This window comes from Lathyrus oleraceus, chromosome 5 (genome assembly GCF_024323335.1).
Source record: "Lathyrus oleraceus cultivar Zhongwan6 chromosome 5, CAAS_Psat_ZW6_1.0, whole genome shotgun sequence".
In the NCBI taxonomy this organism is placed as follows: domain Eukaryota; kingdom Viridiplantae; phylum Streptophyta; class Magnoliopsida; order Fabales; family Fabaceae; genus Lathyrus; species Lathyrus oleraceus.
Genome location: NC_066583.1, coordinates 224,500,231 through 224,520,013, shown reverse-complemented (window position 1 = coordinate 224,520,013; position 19,783 = coordinate 224,500,231). Strand labels below are relative to the sequence as shown.

The 19,783-nt window shown below is 41.3% G+C and overlaps 1 pseudogene; it reads left to right on the top strand.

Moving 5' to 3' along the window:
- The first annotated feature begins 303 nt into the window (after nucleotides 1-303).
- LOC127079842 (26S proteasome non-ATPase regulatory subunit 2 homolog A-like) lies at nucleotides 304-19,530 on the top strand (annotated as a pseudogene).
- Nucleotides 19,531-19,783: the final 253 nt, after the last annotated feature.

Genomic DNA, 19,783 nt, shown 5'->3' with positions numbered 1-19,783 from the left:
TTTTAGAGTTTCTCTTAGTCAGAAACAACTCTTGTGCCTCTAGACTGCTTTGCAACTCTCCTATTCTCATGGTTCTAAGATCCTTAGAATTATCACTTGCTACCACAATGCAATCAAACCGGGGAATAAGAGATCTAAGTACCTTTTCAATGATACTTTCTTCAAAGAGAGTTTCTCCGCATGACTTCATCTCATTCGTGATCAGAATCACTCTGGAGATGTAGTCAAGTACCTTCTCATTGTTCTTCATTTTGAGATTCTCACACTTCTTACGTATAGACTGAAGCTTTACCTTCTTCACTGATGCATCACCGCCGTAACATCGTACCAGTGTGTCCCACGCAACCTTCACCGTCGTCGAATCAGCAATTTTCTCAAACACGTTCACATCCACATACTGATGGATGTAGAACAACGTCTTCTAATCCTTCTTCCTCAGATCAAGCTAAGCATTTATCTGCACATCCATTTCATTTTCTGGAAGTGCAGCCTGAACGTAACTGTCGTTGATGAGATCAAGAACATCTTGAGCGTCAAACAACACACGCATTTGAATCATCCACTGATTTCAGTTCTTACCATCGAACACTAGAAGCTGAGTACTCAGATTACCATTTCCGTTCATCTTCAATTTTGGGCAAATCACTCAGATCTCACCAAATACTAGTGTTTCCCAATCCCGCAGAATCAAGAAAGGTGATCTGTTACGATTCCGATTAAAAGTTCAACACACATTAACCCCATCAGACATCAGAATCCGTTCGGATTCGGGGTCAGGCCCCTCCTCCAGGATCGGTTACTCTCAATCTTTCGATTTGAGCACCTCGAGATGTCCTCATCAGGGAACTCAAACTTCCTCAGTTGATAATCCTCAATGGGTTGCTGGGCGAGATAATCAGACAATACACCCCTTTATTGCTTTCTGAGAGCATCACAAATCAGTCAACATTCTTTTTCTCTCTCGCAACCCGTCCGGTCAATGCTGGCTTCTCATGCACATACTCGATCGGATCCATCTTGGAAATCCATAAAGTGGTATGAACCAGCATATACTGTCTCAGTCGGCGAGCAGCCTATGCCAAAGTACAACAAGTTTCCTCGAGCCATGAATGTATTGTTTCACGGTCGATAAACTTTTTGCTAAGGTAAATTGCATGCTCTTTTCGACAAGACTCGTCATGCTGACCCAATACACCTCGTAGACCCCTCGAAGGTCGTCAAGTACAGATTAACAATTGCTCCTTCCACAGGAGGCATCAGAATCAGAGGTTCCTACAACTTATGCTTTTATTTCTCAATGCCCCTTGGCAATCATTATCCACCTGACCGTTTGATCTTTCTTAACAACTTGAATATGGGTTCACTCGTGGCTGTTAGATAAGATGTGAACCATGAAATGTAGTTCAATCTACCTAATAGACCACGAACCTCTTTCTCCGTTCTCGGTTCAGGCACTTCTTGTTTTTCTTTCTTCTTTTTTTTTTAGCAGGATCAACCTCGATTCCTCTTTCCCTTACAATAAGCCCCAGCAACTTACCGGACCGCACTCCGATAGTGCACTTACTCGAATTCAACCTCAGTCTGAATTATCTCAACCGGTCAAACGACTTGCCCCGGTCTCCCAGATGCCCCTCTTCTGTCTGGGACTTTGCTATCATGTCATCAACATAGCATTCAATTTCATGATGAATCATATCATGAAACAAAGTCACCATGGCTCTCTGATACATGGCACCGGCGTTCTGTTTCTCTAGAGGACAGTCTTCTCTCCATGGTAGCTTGTGCATAACGACATCGGTATCCGACCCTGGCATATCCTGACACGACCAGGCGAAGGTATCCACATGCTCTTTCAACAACGCCACCATTCTGCTCTCGACTCGCCTCTGAAGCGGCCCCAATTTTTGTTTCCCTTTTGACCTCGGCGGCACCTGGAATAACAACCTTGCATCGCTCCTCGGGCGGCTGAATCACCTTTTCCTCTTGTTTCAACAACCTGGCTAATCTTCCAGCAGATCACAATCTTCTTCGCCTTCTTCTTCGGCATGATAGATCGGATTGTCGAAGTCATATGAAGGTGTAACCAAATTGTTATCAATGAGATCCGGAGAAATACTTTTCAAAGTCGGAACGAGACAAATTAAAAAGGGGAAAAATGAAAACAAACATTGCCATTTTTATTTGTTTTTAAACTGCAAAAATAAATGAAAAACAGGGAACACCGCTTTTAATGTGAAAAACATCCATTTATTAATGATGCAAAATGTTGCAAAATGAAACACATGAGGTGGCCCTTACAATGGACCAATACGTTTCGGGCAAAACGTATGGCTTTCATGCAAACAGAATTGAAAAACAGAAACATTACTCTTCCGGATGAGTGACAGTGATGATCTTTTTAGGCCTTCCAGTTCTGGAATTCCATCCCTGGTACGCACGGTTTTATCCAACCATCAAACTCGCAGTCACTGTCGTTCTCTTCACCTATCGCACAGGCGTGATCCGGATCCAGCACTCCGGTACTGACAAATGTGAACGGTGGACGACGTCCTCTGTTTTGTCTAGACGACTCTTGATCTGGCTGATAGCCAACCCCGAACATATCCGCCTTTACCATAATGCCTATGATCTTTCCCCAGCCTGGGGTCCCTCCATTTCTCACCACTTCCACGGCCTGTTTGTAAGAAGAAATGGACGGCTTTTTCTCTTTCTCAACAATAATGGCCTTCTCCACCTTGACAGTTTCAACTGCCTGACATGGTGTTTCAAATTTTTCACCATCCATTTCCACCTCCATCATTCTCTGAATCGTTTCCCCAATCACTACACACCCCTTTGTGGCGACGGCCGCACAACAATTATCAACACGAGGGAATGCTCCACTTTTCGTCAGATGTTTTGGGACCACAGACATTGGAGTCCTCAACTGGCTCACGTCTGTCACCTCTATTTTTCTCTTATCCTCTGACATCACATTCACCCCCATAGGGCCATGCATCGGCATGGGATTAGCATTCATATTTGGAGACGGTGCAAAGTTGATTGCCTTAGAATCCACCAAGTCCTGGACCACATGCTTAAAAGCTTTGCAATCCTCAATGTGATGTCCGGGTGCACCGGCATGGAACTCGCACCTGACATTCTCATCGTAACTTGCAACCCTCTGATCCGGTTTCCTTGGAACCAATGTCCTTGGCTGCACCAACCCAAGATCCTCCAACCTCTTAAACAGAAAGGCATAAGTCATGGGTGGCTTATTGAAATGACGATCTGTCGTCCTTCTTCTCACTTGGCCCCCAGCTCTTTGTGTCCTCTGTTGAGGTGGCTGATGTTGTTGTCGGACTGACTGATTACCAGCAGGGGTGGTTACCGCAGCAGTGTGCTGGTAGTAACGATCCCTACCGTGTCCTCTCTGGGCATACACATCACTCGATTCACCCTCATTCTTGCGCTGACCATTCCCAAAGGATTTCTTCGATCCAGACGACGAAGCGTTTCCTTGTATTTTCCCCTTCTTCAGCCAGTCTTCAATCCTCCCCACCTTCTCGGCAATTTCTTTCTTCCCCAAGGCGAACTCTTGCATGACATTGATCAGCTCTCCCATCTTCTCTTTCAGCTCGAGAATGTCTGTGTTGGGTGGATTCATCATTCCTGTGTGAATTAAACACGTTAGAAACTGACACCTGCAAAATAGAAGACAAGTTATTATGATTTATGCATGAATGCAATGTCTATCCACATGAGGAACACTTTGTCCTTCGATCCTGGCTTCATCGAGACATATAATAATCCGGCGGCAATATTCTGACATCACATCTAGTTTCATCATACAGATCAGAGATATATGATTTAACAAAATACCACCCAACCATGTGTGTGCTGTGTGAGTGCATACAGGAAAGCAAATAAAGCTTGAAGATCGATCACTGAATGAAAATAACTATCGCAAATTAAAAGTGCACAATAAGTGCCATAGTCATACATCAAGCTGACACAAATCAAATACAATTCTCCAGAATCAGGAAGGAAATACAAGCAAGTGAATCCCGTCAACAGGCCTGACGGTAATCCACACAAATAAGAAAGGTCTAGTCTGACGAAGGTCCCACAGAAGGCCCTACATCACCAACCATCTTGGCAAACTCTGCAGCGAACCTGAGCTCGGTGTTCTCCTGCTGCAATCTCCCCACCTCCTTCTGGTGAATCTTCATCTGTCTGAAGTAATGATCTCTCTCAGCAAGATAATGATCCCTCTCGGCAATGATCTTCGCTTTCTCCGCTTCCCATTCTGCAGCAAGGACTCTAGCTCTGGCATCTCTCTAATCCTTCACAAGGATTTGCCTCCTCTTCTCATCTTCAATGACCTTCGAAGCTCTGGCCAACCTCTCCTTGGTGATGTCGTGCTCCCTTGTAGACGACTCCAATGCTTGGCTGACCTTCCCATAATAGGCAGTGTCTACCTCGAAGCGCTTCACGTCCAGGGCATGTTTCTTATCCTGATCTTCCATCCTCACTTTGATCTTCTAATTAGCCATCTGAATCCGAGCAACACTCATCTCCAATTCAGTCTTCTCTACCCGCAGCTGATCTCTGGCCTTCTTCATCTCGAGGAATTCTTCCATACTGACAGAAGACCGCGGTCCCTCAATTAAAGGACACCAAGGATCACATCCAGGAAATGGTAGATGTGTGAGCTCTATCCTCTTCCTAAGCCAATCGTCAAATGGAGGAAAAGATCTGCTATTGACCTTACCAAAAAGGAACCTTGCCCTTCCTCTGAATATTACGCCATGCCCCAGACACTTGCCTCAACCGTGTCAGATTACCCTCAGCCGGGAAATAGAAAGACTCCTGAATCTCGTGCTCGAGAGGAGGAACCTCCATGGCAAACCCCATCTGTCTCCTAAGAAGCGTCGGGTTGTGATTAATGCAACCCTGAACTCCTATGAGAGGCACATTGGGAAAACTCCCACAACTGTAGATGAATTCTCGTCCGGCCATACCATTGTGAGTCCAAGCTATATCAGTGGCTCGCAAACCCATCAACCTGACTGACCACTTGACCGTAGGATCAAGAGAAGCAAAAGCACCTCGGGAAGGCAAATACCCCATGAACCATTTGTGCAATAGCTGAGCACAACACCAGATCAATCCCCCACGCCGCTTCTCGTTCCGATTATGGACCGAGTAATAGACATCTCCAATCAGAGTAGGAACGGGATTCCTCTGCACAAACAATCTGACGGCATTAATGTCCGCAAAGCTCTTCTGATTAGGAAACATGATGGTCCCATAAATGCCCACGGCAATCAAGGCACAGACAGTCTTCCAATTACCCACAGCAGCATGTTCCTTGGCTTTAGCCTCCAAGAAACTCAAATGAAAACCAGGAAACTTCCCCTTCTCTTTCAAACCCCCCTTAATCACCTCCGGACTCAAATAAAGAGCGCGAGACATCTCAACAATATCAGGTTCCCCCTTAGTAGCATAGAAAGGAATCTGATCTCTGATCGGAATACCCAGGAGGCTAGCGTAGTCTTCCATCAGAGGTCCCAACAAATAATCCGGGCACACGAAACATCTCAGACCCGGGTCATAAAACTGAAGGAGAGTATGTATGGCGCTCTTGTCAATGTCTGTGAGCCTGAAAACCAACTTCAGAATACCACCGTATGCCTCTCGAAACATCCCCACATGGTCGGGTGTAATTAATGCTACCATATCTCTCAGCACACTGATCTCTGGGTCGAAGAAGTTATAGACAACATTGTCCTTCAAACTGGGCCACATATCTGAGCAAAGAAGTCTCTCAACCAGGATCTCAATCGAAAATGTCCCTGCATATGGATAAACATGTGTTAGATGCAGGTAAATGCAAAAATGGAATGATGCTGATGAATGAATGCAATGCATAGTGCCATCCTCCAAGTCATCTGATCATCTGTTGCACTGAAGCCCTGATCTCTGAACTGATCATAACCATCTGAGGTACTGAGCAATCATAAGTCCGACTCAAGGGTTCCGAAATAAACGGAACTGAAAGATACATCACCATCATCATCACAGAGATCCACTGAACAGATAACCATAACAATCTCCGAACCAGCCTGGGGAATCCTGAAATAAACGGATCCCCACTGATAAATACCACGGACAGAACTCCGGCGTCTCGGAAATAAACATCCATAAATCCGACTTATAAATAGGACTCTGATCAACTGCTGAACCAATAGTCACCGACAAAGTCACCATCAGATCATGCATCTGTAAGAATCACCCCGCCCCTCACAGGTAAATTCTAATCAGGTTATCCTAAGGAGGATAATGGTTTCGACAAATCGGGCAAAGATACTCAACGGGTTTGCCCTTTCGGGTGTGCCGTTGCAACTCTCTTAAGATCGTCTAAACCAAAGATCCGGGAAAGATCGGTCACCGAAGTCAATAGTTCAAATGAGATAACCCAACCTGAGTGGAATAACTCCAAACGGAAGGACTCTCTCAAATGAACCTCGTCCGGCTTGTGGTATGTCACGTTGCAACAATATGCTGATAAAGCAAATGAGGAACGTGAGACCACACTAATCCTAGGTGTATACTCGGGCCTGGGTTTTAGCCCCACTCAGAACACCCACCCCAAAACAGAGGAACCACCTGCACAGAGGACGGCAAAATGATAGTATGATGCATGCAAATATTTATGCAAATATATACAACAGAATAATAATAAATGCAATAAATAGAGCAGCACAAGCAACCTAAACTATCCTAGAACGCTAGGAGAGACTCGCTTAGGGAAGGTGGACCAGCAATAGGTCAACTTCTATAATTCCCCAGCAGAGTCGCCAGCTGTCGCATTCGCGAAAAACAACCGGCGGGCTAAAACAAAACAACACAGAGCCGCCACCGTGCGTTATTTATCCCAAAAGAGGGAAAGGAAACGCTTGAAGTAAACCTGGAAAAGACATGGTCTCGCGACCAAAGAGATGGGATCGGGAGTCGGTTACGCAAGGGGAAGGTATTAGCACCCCTCACGTCCGTCGTACTCGACAGGATCCACGCTCAAAAAGATAGGATAAGGTTGCTAAAAAGAAGTTGCTCACACACATCACACACACACTGGGAACAACACAGGTGGGAGAAGAGGGGAAAGGGCTCGCTAGGATATCGCATCCTATGCCTACGTATCTCATCTGGAATGAGAATCAGAGCTACCGTAGTTCGGCTCACGCACGCCAAACAAAACAAAACACAACCACAGGCAAACATGGAAGCCGAATGCCAATCGCTGGACTTACATCAGACTCCGAACCAACAGACCCACACTGGAAACCAAACGCCAATTGATGGACTTATATCGGACTCCAAGCACACAACAATAGGATACGGAATGCCAATCGCTGGTCTTATATCCATCTCCTAATACACACAAGAACAAACAAACAGACAAGTTACTAAGGAGTCTGGCACTCGAGCCTAGCAACTGTCAAGCAAACACACACAAAAAGAAAAAGGGTGCCCAGAGAGATCTCGTACGACCTCCTGCCTACGTACCTCATCTGGTATGAGGATCAGGGCAACGTAGTTCCCCTGAACAGGGGAGAAACTTTCTCCTAACCAGAGACTGGGAAATGACAAACTAGAAGGGAGATTGACTCGAGCCTAATAGTTATCATGTAATCCACCATGGTCCTAGGTTGAGTTTTCTATCTAACTTGCACAGGCAGCAAGCTATCTTAAACATCACAAACAAAGCAATCAATCACACAAATAGCACACACTATATACAAACAAAGTGGGCTCACACATGTCTAGGCTTTATTCGAGGGGTCATGTCAACCTCAACAAACACGCCACTGTATCAGGGTGATGTTAGCTCTTAACCCTAACATTGAGAGTTAGGGTGAAGCAGATGAATGGGAAGTGAAGATAAGACTTCACAATTCTTATCCCTAGCCTGGGAGAGCTTCAGATGATAGAAGGTGTGGGAGTTCAGAAAGTTGGAACTCTCTCCACAAGTTAATGACTCTATAGATCTTGAGTTAATATCCACAATGCATCAACATGTAATGTGAGCAAAGGGATGACACACAGACTAATAGGAGATGGGTTACACATCTCTTTTATCTGTCAATTGCCTTATCAAAGGTCTTTTCCTGCTTGGCACAAGCATAAACAATCACAAGCATTGCCTCTTAAGGAGGACTTCAGACAGGTGCCTGACCACATAACAGGCCAGGTCTTCCAGACTACATGGAGAAGAGATGTTATACCTAGGTTAAGCAACCCACAAGCAAATGCAAGTTCACAATGGAACTATAGCAACTAATGTACCTGAAAACAATCCAACTCAATCAGTATACAACTCAACCAAAGTCAAACAGACAATTAAAAGTCAACAGTCAACTGTACAAAGTCAAACAAGCAACAATGTGCAAGGCACAAGCTCAACTCAAATGAGCTAAAAGCCACCTGCAAAACAAGTCAACCTTAGTCAAGATAAACCAAATAGTCAACTCAAGCAATGTGAATCAATTCCCTCATGGCCATATGCTTCTTAACCTGCAAACCAAGCTCAAACATGAGAAGCAAACCACTAGGACAAGGCCTAGGGTCAAAGAGGGAGAAATAATTCAAAACAGAACATGAAAATTGACAAGAATCAAGCTCAATCAAATTAGAACATCATCCAAAAAGTCTCATGTCCATATCATGCACCAAATTCATTTCACAAGTCAAATAAGGCAAGGCATGCAAGTTCAAAGCTCATTGAAGCAACCAGAATGAACCAATCCACATCAATGCAAAAATGATTCAATAAATCTCAAGAAAAATCATGGCTAAACAGCACACATAACATGATCAACACACCAAAATTCAAGGCATTTGGACAAGTTTAAGCATGGCAATTAAATTCATCAAGTCAAGGCAAGCAAAGGTGTGACACACATTGTCACACCTACATTAACCATATCATAACTCAACAACCAGAAATGAGAATAATGCAAACTCTATACCAAAATGTCCATTAAGATGTCTATTTCAAGCATGCATAGTTTCACAATCATTGGATCAAAACTCATCATTTCATGAAGCATATGGCAAGGTTGGTCAAGAAAGCACACATATGAACAATCCCTAAGCAAAAATAAATTCCAACCGTGCACAATTTCTGGAAAAAATCCCATAAAATACTAGACATCATGAGGATCATCATGCAAAAAATCCCAGGCCAATTGGATCATTATTCATTGAGTTATGGTTTTTAGAAGTGGAGAAAAAAAATAAAAAGAACATGAAAGCTTGTACATGAATAGCATGGTGAAAATGAACTAAAATGCCAAGGCCATATGTGAAAATGTCTCCACCAAGGATCGAGCTGAGTGCAAATTCAAATGAGGCGTGTTTCATGTGAAACGCACCGTTTCACTAAGTACATGTGGCAACGGGAAGCAACGATAGCGAATCATTTCGCCACGCCATCTACAACTGGACCAATGCATGACGACTAACAGGAAAATGCGTGCAAAACACGCTCAAACGGATCAAAGGCTATATGGAAATAGAAACCCTAGGTGTTCTTCATGTTCATACACGTTCATACACTCAAGAACATTTTCGTCCAGAAATCAAAAATGAATACATCATCATGTTCATCCTTCCAAGCACAACACGAATCCATGCTTAGTTAGTGCTAATTCAAACCATATCAAAAGATTCGAGCAAAGGAAAGTTCATGCATCAAACTTAAAATCAACAGAACTAAGTCATTTCTTCATGGAATTTCATGGAACAAAGCTCAGATTAATCACCTAAGAAAGATCTACAACATGCATACATCAATTTCACGAATTATGAGAATCGATTTCTGACCTTAATTGAAGTGCAGAACTGGAATCGATGCTTTCAGGCTTGGTAAGGCACAAACAGATGCTCCTCAGCTCTTGGATGAATGAATGGAGGAAAGTTTGGATGTTAATCGTGCTTGATCTTGCTCAAATCTCCACTTGCCATTGATGATGCAAAACTTTAACAATTCCAAACCAGCTCGAAAATGGATGAATCTTGCTTCAATCTTGTTCAAAAATGCTTGTAGATCATAGATTGATCAAGAACAAGGCAAGGTTTGTGAAGAATTTTGGATGAAAAGTGAGAGAAAAAGTTTGAAGAGATTTGTGAATTAGATCTAGATCTGAAAATTTGATGTGTTCATCACAAAAACAGTTATGCTTATGCCTTTATAAGGTATGCTAATGATGCTCTTAAGCACAATTAGGCAAATGCAATTGGAATTAGTGAAAACCAAGTTTTATGCAAATTGTCTAATTCACCCTCATGTGCATGCATGCAATGGAACAGTACACGAATTTGGTATGGAATTCACTTCAAATGTCATTTTGAGCCAAATGCAAGTGGTAACAAGTGAATACAATGCATGATTTTTGAATTTGGATTTTCCCTCCAAAATTCAAATGAAAAGTCCAAAATTTTTGTAATGGAAATGCATGGTTTATGATGCATGAATTGGATAGTGCATGTCAAAATAAGAATGTTGCAAAAAGAACCACTTCATTTGGCCTTATGGTTCAAAAGTTATGCACTTGTGAAGTTCAAATTCCATTGACCATGATTGATCCATATCTTCTCAACCACACATGAGAAATTCATGTTCTTGGACTTTTTGGAAATGGGAGAACAAGATCTACAACTTTCATGTTGGACAAAATTTAATTTGAAGCATTTTTGGTTATGTAATCTTGAGGAGAAAACCTTTCCATTTTTGGCAATTTCAAATTATAAGTCACTTTCTATTTTTGGAAAGTTTTGTCCTGACTTTATTTTCTTCAATGTTGATGTTTGAAATGTTAAATGAGACTTGTTTGAACATGAATGAAGTATTTCTAACCATCTCCCACCTCCAAATCCAACAATTGACTTGTGGTTGACTTTTTTAGTTGATAGATGACTTGGTCATGCACAGATGAATTTGAGCCTCAATCTCCTGATGAAATGGCTCCAAAATGCAACCCTAGCTTTCAAAAGCTCAATAAAAGCATATGGTGATCCCCATCTCCACAAAAGACCCCATCTCCTTGAGAAACCCTGATTGGCACAATGCAGATGATTAGGGTTGACCAGAGGTCAAAACCCTAATCCCAAGGAATCTGATCAGGCACAATAAATCTCTTGGTGATGACAAGACCATGATGATGGTGATGTACCATTCCAATCCAAGATAATATCCCACCTCCTTGAGGAACCAAGAAACCCTAATTGAAGCACAAACCCTCAGATGATTAGTGATCAATTCATGAGAGCCTCAGGCTTGAATCTCTTAACCTCTCCATCTTCTGAGAAAGACCTAGGAGGATGACTTGCTCAATGTTTCCACATGACATGCAAAGCTGAAATGACTAATGTCCTAAAAGATGAAAATGCAATATGCTAAGCTAGTCCCAAAAGAGGAGGATAAATTTTGAGGTGTTACAGGGTGTAAAGTTATGAAATTCACCAAGTTCGCCAGAGATATCGAAGAATCTATCGTCAGACATGTTGTCAGGTATCAAACCGAGTTCTCTTACAAAAAATGCGTTAACGTGGTTTACGATGCTACCACCCCAATCCGTCCAAACGTGGACGCAATTAGAGAGATTATTCCATGAACAATTTTACATGGGGTGGTCGAAAATCAGTCTGAAAGACCAAGCCAACGTCAAACGAAAGACTGTTGAGTCAGTCGATCAGTATCTAATTAGGTTTAGACTTTTGAAATCTAGATGATTTTAATTTTCATTCATTTATCATTCATTGCCATTTACATTTCATTTAACTTGTTTATGTTTATGTCATTTTCACTTTGCTCATTTGAGTCATATCTTGTGATTGTATACGTTATTTGTGCATTTTGGTTTTATTTGTGGTCTCAGGACCTTAAAATACCTAATAACAACAAAAACCTTAAAAAATGTTTGGTGGACTGTTGATCTCGATCTGAATTATTGGACTTAAGATTAAACAACATTCCCTATGCAAAAAGGACTTGGCCAATGCCAACATTTTGAGACCAAGTTATTGTGAACTAAGCCTTCATCTGGTGCAAGTCTTGGGATTTGTTTGAATTCATCTGCTACTTTGTTTTTGTGCTTATTTGTTATTTTGACCTTGTGTATGACGCTTTGCTCTAAGTTGATCAAGGAATATTTCATCTGATACATGAGAAGACAAAGAAGACTGCTAGATTTTGGGATTGCTTGCTTGGATGTGGCTATCTTTATTTGATGTCTTGATCTTCATGATGTCTGGATATTGCTAATTGCTTATTGATTATTGCTTGATTCAAAGTCCAAAGGGAAAATGGGTTTTCTATGTGACATTATTGTCTATTGGATTGCATCCAATTGGTCAGATCTTTTTAACTCTTAACTTTTAATTTTTGTGCTTATAATAGCCTCTTCATCTTCTCCCACTTCTTAAATTTCAAAATCTCTCCCCCTTTTAAAAAAAATTATTTGCTTGTGATTTCAAACTGAGATCTTATTTTAAATAGAAACTTTGGCCTTATGTTAATGAATTTTCAAACTCTTTCTTAAATCAAACTTGTAAGTAAACTTAATCATACTGACTTAAAATTTCAAAATACAAAAAGAACTAACAACTTCGTTCAAAATTTTTGGCCCTTTGTGCCCTTTTCATTTAAATTTTTGTTAAAAAGCAACTCACCAACTTTGAAATTGTTACCATGAACTATGATGTTTTGATCCCTCATTTTTATGTTGGTACATAGGCATAAGTCCGAAGGTCTTGTCAAACACAAAAATATAATCAATGAGTTCTTTTCTCATCCCACACTCTATTTTTCTCAAACATATTTTATACCAAAAACACATACACGCACAAAAAAAGGCTCCCAAGGAGTACCTAGAACACTTTGGGTGCTAACACCTTCCCTCGGTGTAACCAATCCCCTTACCTGTAATCTCTGACATTTTATTAGTTTTGATTTGAAAACTTCTTATCTTTGGATTTTGTTCGTACTTTTCCCTTTTCCTTTGGAAATAATAGAAACGCGATGGCGACTCTGGTTTTATTAACGTTAAGCTTATCCATAGCTTGATGATCATGAATTTACCACTATACTATGCTCTGATGAATAGCCAAGCCATGCTTTTGAAGTTGTTCCATATGCCAACCCTAGCTTCACAAGTCAAGAGTTTTGAATCTATGGTGATCCACTAATGGATGAATGATGCATATGAATGAATTGTTAATGTATGCAACTGATGCTCAAGTCAAATGGTTGGATGGAAATATCAAAAAGTGGAGGGCACATTTTGGGGTACAACACTTTCGATATAATTTTTTGATGATGTGGGTATCGATATGGTCACACATTGAATGGGCCATGTCCATCTATCAAAGTAATGGCATGTGAACGCTCCCTTTCAGATGATAAGCTTATCACTTCCTTAGAAAACCCTTTAAACTTTCTCATTAATTCTTCTAATTTCTTCTGTTAAGTAGCAGTGAAATCATGCAACTATATGTATGCTGCCATTATGGTCTCTAATATTCCCAACTCTCATATCTTAAGATGACACTGCCTCCCCAAAATGCTCTATAACCCCCCCCCCCCCAATTGTGTAGTGTTATCCATTTATGTTCACTCAAAAACCACTCAATTATGTGCACTACATCCATATTTTCCAACCCACACAGATGTGCATCAACAACAATTTTGTAATCTTCCGTAATCATCTCTAACTTCTTACACTTGCCTAAGCTCCTTCATATGTTCATGCCATTTTCTGAACTAGCCTCTAAGAAACAAAATTATGAGATGTTCCACTATATATCAAAATCACCATAGGCACCCCTTTAATTGTTCCTCTCAACTTTATAGTTTAAGGTTTTCTAGTTGTTTTTACAGCAAAGTTACACATGCCTAGGATTATCAATTCCGATTCCTCCTCAACCTATCTTTCCTCCATTTCCACAACCAATAATTTCTCATCCATCACCGCATTGTCCCCTTCTTCTACCATCATGACTCTAAGTTGTTTATCAAGACTATGGTACGTTATATGAAATGGATCCCCACGTTTTCATTATATATAGAGTCAGTCAAGTGGAGTAGGGTCCCTCATTCTGGATCCCCACGTTTTCATTGATTCGAGCTCACCCAGGCCCGAGTTAAGAGCTATGAGGTCCAATCCTCATTACCTTTCATCTGCTCACTCTGACGGTCAATGTCAGTGGTTAAGAGCCTCAGACACCCCTACAATGTTGGCTTGTTTGTCGAGGTTGATATGGCCCCTTGACTAAAGCCCAACCTTGTATGAGCCGCTTGTTTGCATATAGTGTGTGATACCTGTTCACCTGTGTTTGTTTACTTGCTGTTTAGGCTAGCTTGCTTCCTGTGCGAGTTAGGTTCTGATTAGAGACCTCAACATAGGGATCGTTTGCATGACAACTTCTAGGCTCGAGTCGTAGTCTCCCTTTTAGTTGTTATCTCCCTAGTCTCTGGTTAGGAGAAAGTTTCTTCCCTGTTAAGGGGAACTACGTCGCCCTGATCCTCATACCAGATGAGGTACGTAGGCAGGAGATCGAGCGAGATCTCTCCGGGCGCCCTTTTCTTTTTTACGTGTGTTTTGTTTGCAACTATTAGGTCCGAGTTCCCGACTCCCTTTTAGTCTGTGTGTTCAACCTTTTTGTTTCTTCTGACGTCTCAGCGTCTTCTTGGTGTTTTGCTTGACAACTACTAGGCCCGAGTACCGGACTCCCTTTTAGTTTGTCAACCTGCTCTCTTTCTTTGGTGTTCGCTGGTTAGCGATTGCTTATCTGTTTGGAGTTAGATGTAAGACCATTGATTGGCCATCTGTTTCCTGTTTTGCTTTGTGGAGTTAGATGTAAGACCATTGATTGGCTTTCTGTTTCCCGTTTGTTTTTGGAGTTGGATGTAAGCGCAGCTATTGGCATTCTGTTTCCTTGTCGAGTTTCTTTTAACGTCTCAGCGTCTCTGTGTTGTGTTTTGTTTCGGCGTGTGTCATACGGTGAACTGGACTTTTATGTTTTGCTTTGAAATTGCAATGTCGCGGATTGCAAGAGTCGCCACCGACTTTTCTTTTATCCAATAAGGAAAGGCGGAAAAGAACAGGAAAGACCTTGATTAGATTTTGGGTTCGGGAGGTACATTATACAAAGGGAAGGTGTTAGCACCCTTTGTATCCATGGTTATCCATGGGCTCTTAATTGCTGAATCACTTATGATTTTCTTGTCTGAAAAAGTGTCTGAGAACTGTTTAGAAAATATTTTGAAAAGAGAGTTTAACTTTGTAATGATTCTTGTACGAATGTATACAAAGTATTTATCTCGTTTAATTTTGAAAGCTGTTTAGAAAAATATAACTGGGTAATAATTCTAATACGAATGTATACCAAGTGGTGATTTTCTAATAGATGTTTTGCGAAGTGTGAGGTGTGAAAAGTATTTTAAGTTGTGAGTCAGCATTTAAGAGTTATACCTAACCCAAGGTCTTTATTGGTATCTCCTGTCCTTAGGAGGGTAAAACTGTCCCTACTATTGAGAAGTAAGTAGTCTTATCCTTTGGATGTAAGGGACATCGTAGGGTCATCGATTGGTCATTGAAGGCAACATTTGTAAGGATACCCTAGCATTCGAAGGGACGATCATCATTTAACCGTAGGCTACAACGACGCCATCGAGGGACAAAATCATATATTCGCAGGCGACATCCGAGGGACTATGATTTATCTTATAGGGACATGATGATTTAATCGAAGGGTCTTTGCTAAGTGTATCCCCACATTCATGGGACATGACCGTAATACCGTAAGGCAACAAAGAGAGGGCCAAGGTCATATATTCAAAGGCAACATTTGTAATCAGTTAGGTAATTAGGATAAATCTCCACAAGGGTATCCCACAAATAAAGTGGAATACCTAGCAAGCTACCTTCTTCGGGAGTATGCGAGCCCTAACAAAATTCAGCAAACATGTCAGAATACCAAATGGGGTGCGGTCAATAGTTGCACCGAACAAAGGAATCACAACAGTAATAATGTCAGGCAAATAATACACAGCTATGATAGAACATGTCAGATAAGCACAGAACAGAATAGAAAAAAATCAGCGACTGTCATGTTCGCTACTGCCTCGCCTAGCGAAGGCTTGGCGAACACTCGCTACATATTCACTTAGCGATGTGCTAGCGAACGATTGCGGGTTTTGAGTTTAATAACAGTACGATTTCAGCAAGCTCCAAACCCTATGGCATCCATTACAGAAATTACATGGTTAAACATTCAAGACATCCTTGCATACTTAAATCCATATGCAAAACCTAAGATATATTTATAAATTCAATCATAATATCACATGTAAATTGGGAGCATAAAGCGGTAGTGGTAGTGCAAACCTGTTTGCAATTGAATTGCAACGTTGAATTGGCAGATCACCCTTAGGGTAGGTGTCGGATTGAGTTGGGCGGAGGTAACCTTTGTGCAAATGAGTTTCCTTCGGGGTATCCGGGGTTTACACTGAATTATCTTCGTTCGCCTCCAGGGTTTTGCCAATTGCCTCTGTTAGGGTTTGATTGCTAGGGTTTCTGTCCGTCCGTTTCTGTCTCGTTTTGCGTCCCCTTCTCTGTGTGAAGTTCTGGTATTTATAATAATTTTTGTGACCTGATGGGCTCAGAATGAAGCCCAAAATTTCTGGTATTCGCAAGCTTCGCTAGGCGAGTGGTGCAGCGAAGGGTTCGCTAGGCGAATGATTTTGCTCGCCTAGCGAGCAAGCCATTTTAAGTCATTTTCTGGATCTGGCCACCTGTGTGCTGGGTCTTTGTTCCTTTAATATCAATGTCTTGAAAAATGAGTTGGAGTGCCTTGAAAAATGTCTTGCACGGTTAACGGGCAAATTTTGGGGTATGACAGCGTGCGTTAGCCGAACTACGGTAGCTCTGACTCTCATTCCAGATAAGATACGTAGGCATAGGATGCGATGTCCTAGCGAGCCTGTTCCCCACTTCCCCGAACTACGTCGACTCTGATGTTTGTTTCTGACAAACTACGTAGGCCCGGGATGCGACATCCTGCTGAGTCCTTTTCCTCCATCTTCTTTCACCTGTTTATTCCAGTGTGTGTGCATTCTTTGAGCAGTTTATCAGCAACCTTATCCTATTCTTTTGAGCGTGGATCCCGTCGAGTACGGCGGACGTGAGGGGTGCTAATACCTTCCCCTTGCGTAACCGACTCCCGTGCCCTGCATCTCTGGTCGTAAGACCGTTCCTTTCCCCTTTTTCAGGTTTACTTCGAGCGTTTCCTTTCCCTCCTTTGGGATAAATAACGCATGGTGGCGGCTCTGTGTTGTTTTTTTTCCGCCGGTTGTTTTTCGCGTTGCGACACTAGTAGACCACACGGTTAAAGAAGAACGCTCCTCGGTCAGGGTTGGTGCAATTATGGGATTGGGAATAGCATATGCAGGTTCCAAAAATGAGAAGGTGATCTGTTTATATACATTTTCTTACAAATCTTGTTTCAGTTATACTAGTTGAAATACATGTGAGTTTTTACTTGCAAATGTAAAACATTTTGCTTTATTCTTGCTTCTTCAGCTACGACACATATTGACAGATATTCTCATTGATGAGGAAAATTCAATTTCTGTGACTGCTTTCACTGCAATTTCATTGGGCTTGATTTATGTGGGTTCTTGCAATGAGGAAGTTGCTGAAACACTCATATCTGTACTTATGGCCCGTATTGAAGCAGAGTTGGAACAACCTCTTACAAGACTTTTACCTCTTGGCCTTGGTCTTCTTTATCTTGGAAAAAAAGTTATTAGATGTTGGGCAGTGTTAGTTGTTTCTTTCTTCCTTCCTCTTGTCTTTTCAAATTATTGTAATGGGCAATCTGGTTCATCAAAGCTCTCACCATGTTAACAGTCTAAAGAAGGGATAGAGTCTATTGTAGGTAGCTTTATCTTACATTTGCAAAGGATTCATAACCTATCTTATTTAATTTCTGAAAAGATTTGATTGTTAGGAAGGGTTTAGCTATTAAGTTAGGTTTTTTTATAAGAACTATTAGGTTAGGTTAAAGTCCCTCTGGTGTAGCATTCAATCTTCATACTGTGCTTTGTATAGGAAAGTGTGGAGGCAACTGCTGAACTTTCAAAGACTCTTGATGTAAAAATGAGAAAGTATTGGGACACGACACTGCTATCCTGTGCCTATGCTGGAACTAGGAATGTTCTCAAGGTACAATCTTATTATAGATAACCAGCAGTTTTTTGAGGAAAACTGTAAATGCAGTTTTGTGCTTATAGTTTCTGGTGCTTCTTTCATGCAGGTACAAAATCTTTTGGGTCAATGTTCACAACAACATCTTGAAGAAGACGAAGTGGACCAGGGTCCTCATGCAGTGCTTGGAATTGCTATGGTAGCAATGGCTGAAGAATTAGGTCATGAGATGGCAATTCGATCATTGGAACATCTACAGTACGGGGAGCAGAATATTCGTCGAGCAGTTCCTCTGGCACTTGCTCTACTGTGTATATCAAATCCAAAGGTAAAGTGGATTGGCATCACTTTACTTTATCACCTTGCTAATGTTATTATTTAACAGTGAAACAGCTTATGACCTTGCTCCCAATAGATGGTCAAAGTAAACATGTGTTGTATGCATGGATAACCATTGATTTTCGTCTCTACATGTGTGGATTGCCCAAGGTCTTGTACATATGGGAAAGGGCTTATTAACACTTGATCCATATCATTCTGATCGCTTTTTACTATCACCGTAAATGAATCCTTATTTTCCCTTCTCCCTTTGTCTTTCATTAAATGTTGTGTTGGAAGATTGTAAGCCAACTGAGAAAGTGCTTAGAATGAAATGTACTGCTTTACTATAATAATTTCTAATGGACGTTATTTTCCTTTCACTTTTACAGGACAGCACTTGCAGGTCTAGTTATTATGTTGTATGCATGCCTCGATATGACAACTGCATTGTTTAGAGAATATCACTATGTTCTCTACTTCCTTGTTTTAGCAATGCAGGTTTGTTCAGTGATTCACTCCTTATCCCCCTCCTACATTTTAAGACAACCTTAATAACATTTTGTTGCAACAGCCGAGGATGTTGTTGACTGTGGATGAGAACTTGAAGCTTCTAACGGTGCCTGTTCGAGTTGGTCAAGCAGTTGGCGTTGGACAGGTTGGTCGTCCCAAGATAATCACTGGTTTTCGGACCCACTCCACCCCTGTTCTCCTGGCTGTCGGGGATATGGCAGAGCTAGCTACAGAAAAGTAATACATCAATGCCTTGAAATTTTATAAAAGTCTGTCTTTCTAATACTAACAATTGCTTTTTATGCAGATATATACCTCTATCACCAATTCTTGAAGGTATGGTAATTTTGAAGAATAATCCAGACTATGTGGTAGAGTGAAGACCATAATCATGCTTTTTTATTTGTTGCTATTGTAGATATTTGAAGTGATGATTAGTTGTAAATTTTAGGCAAATTGAAACATTTGATACCCCCTCTAGCTTGGCTGGCAATGCAATGCAACCGTCCATTTTAACTGAACGACAACATCATATACACCACATCAAACATCATACTAAACATGAAAATTTTGTCCATTGAAAACGTGGTGAAGACCATAAGACTATTATTATAGTATAATACTATTGTCAAAATCCTAACTCTAAAAAGTTATTGAGCAAATGCATCTTGAAACCAATAGTTAAATAAATTATGTAT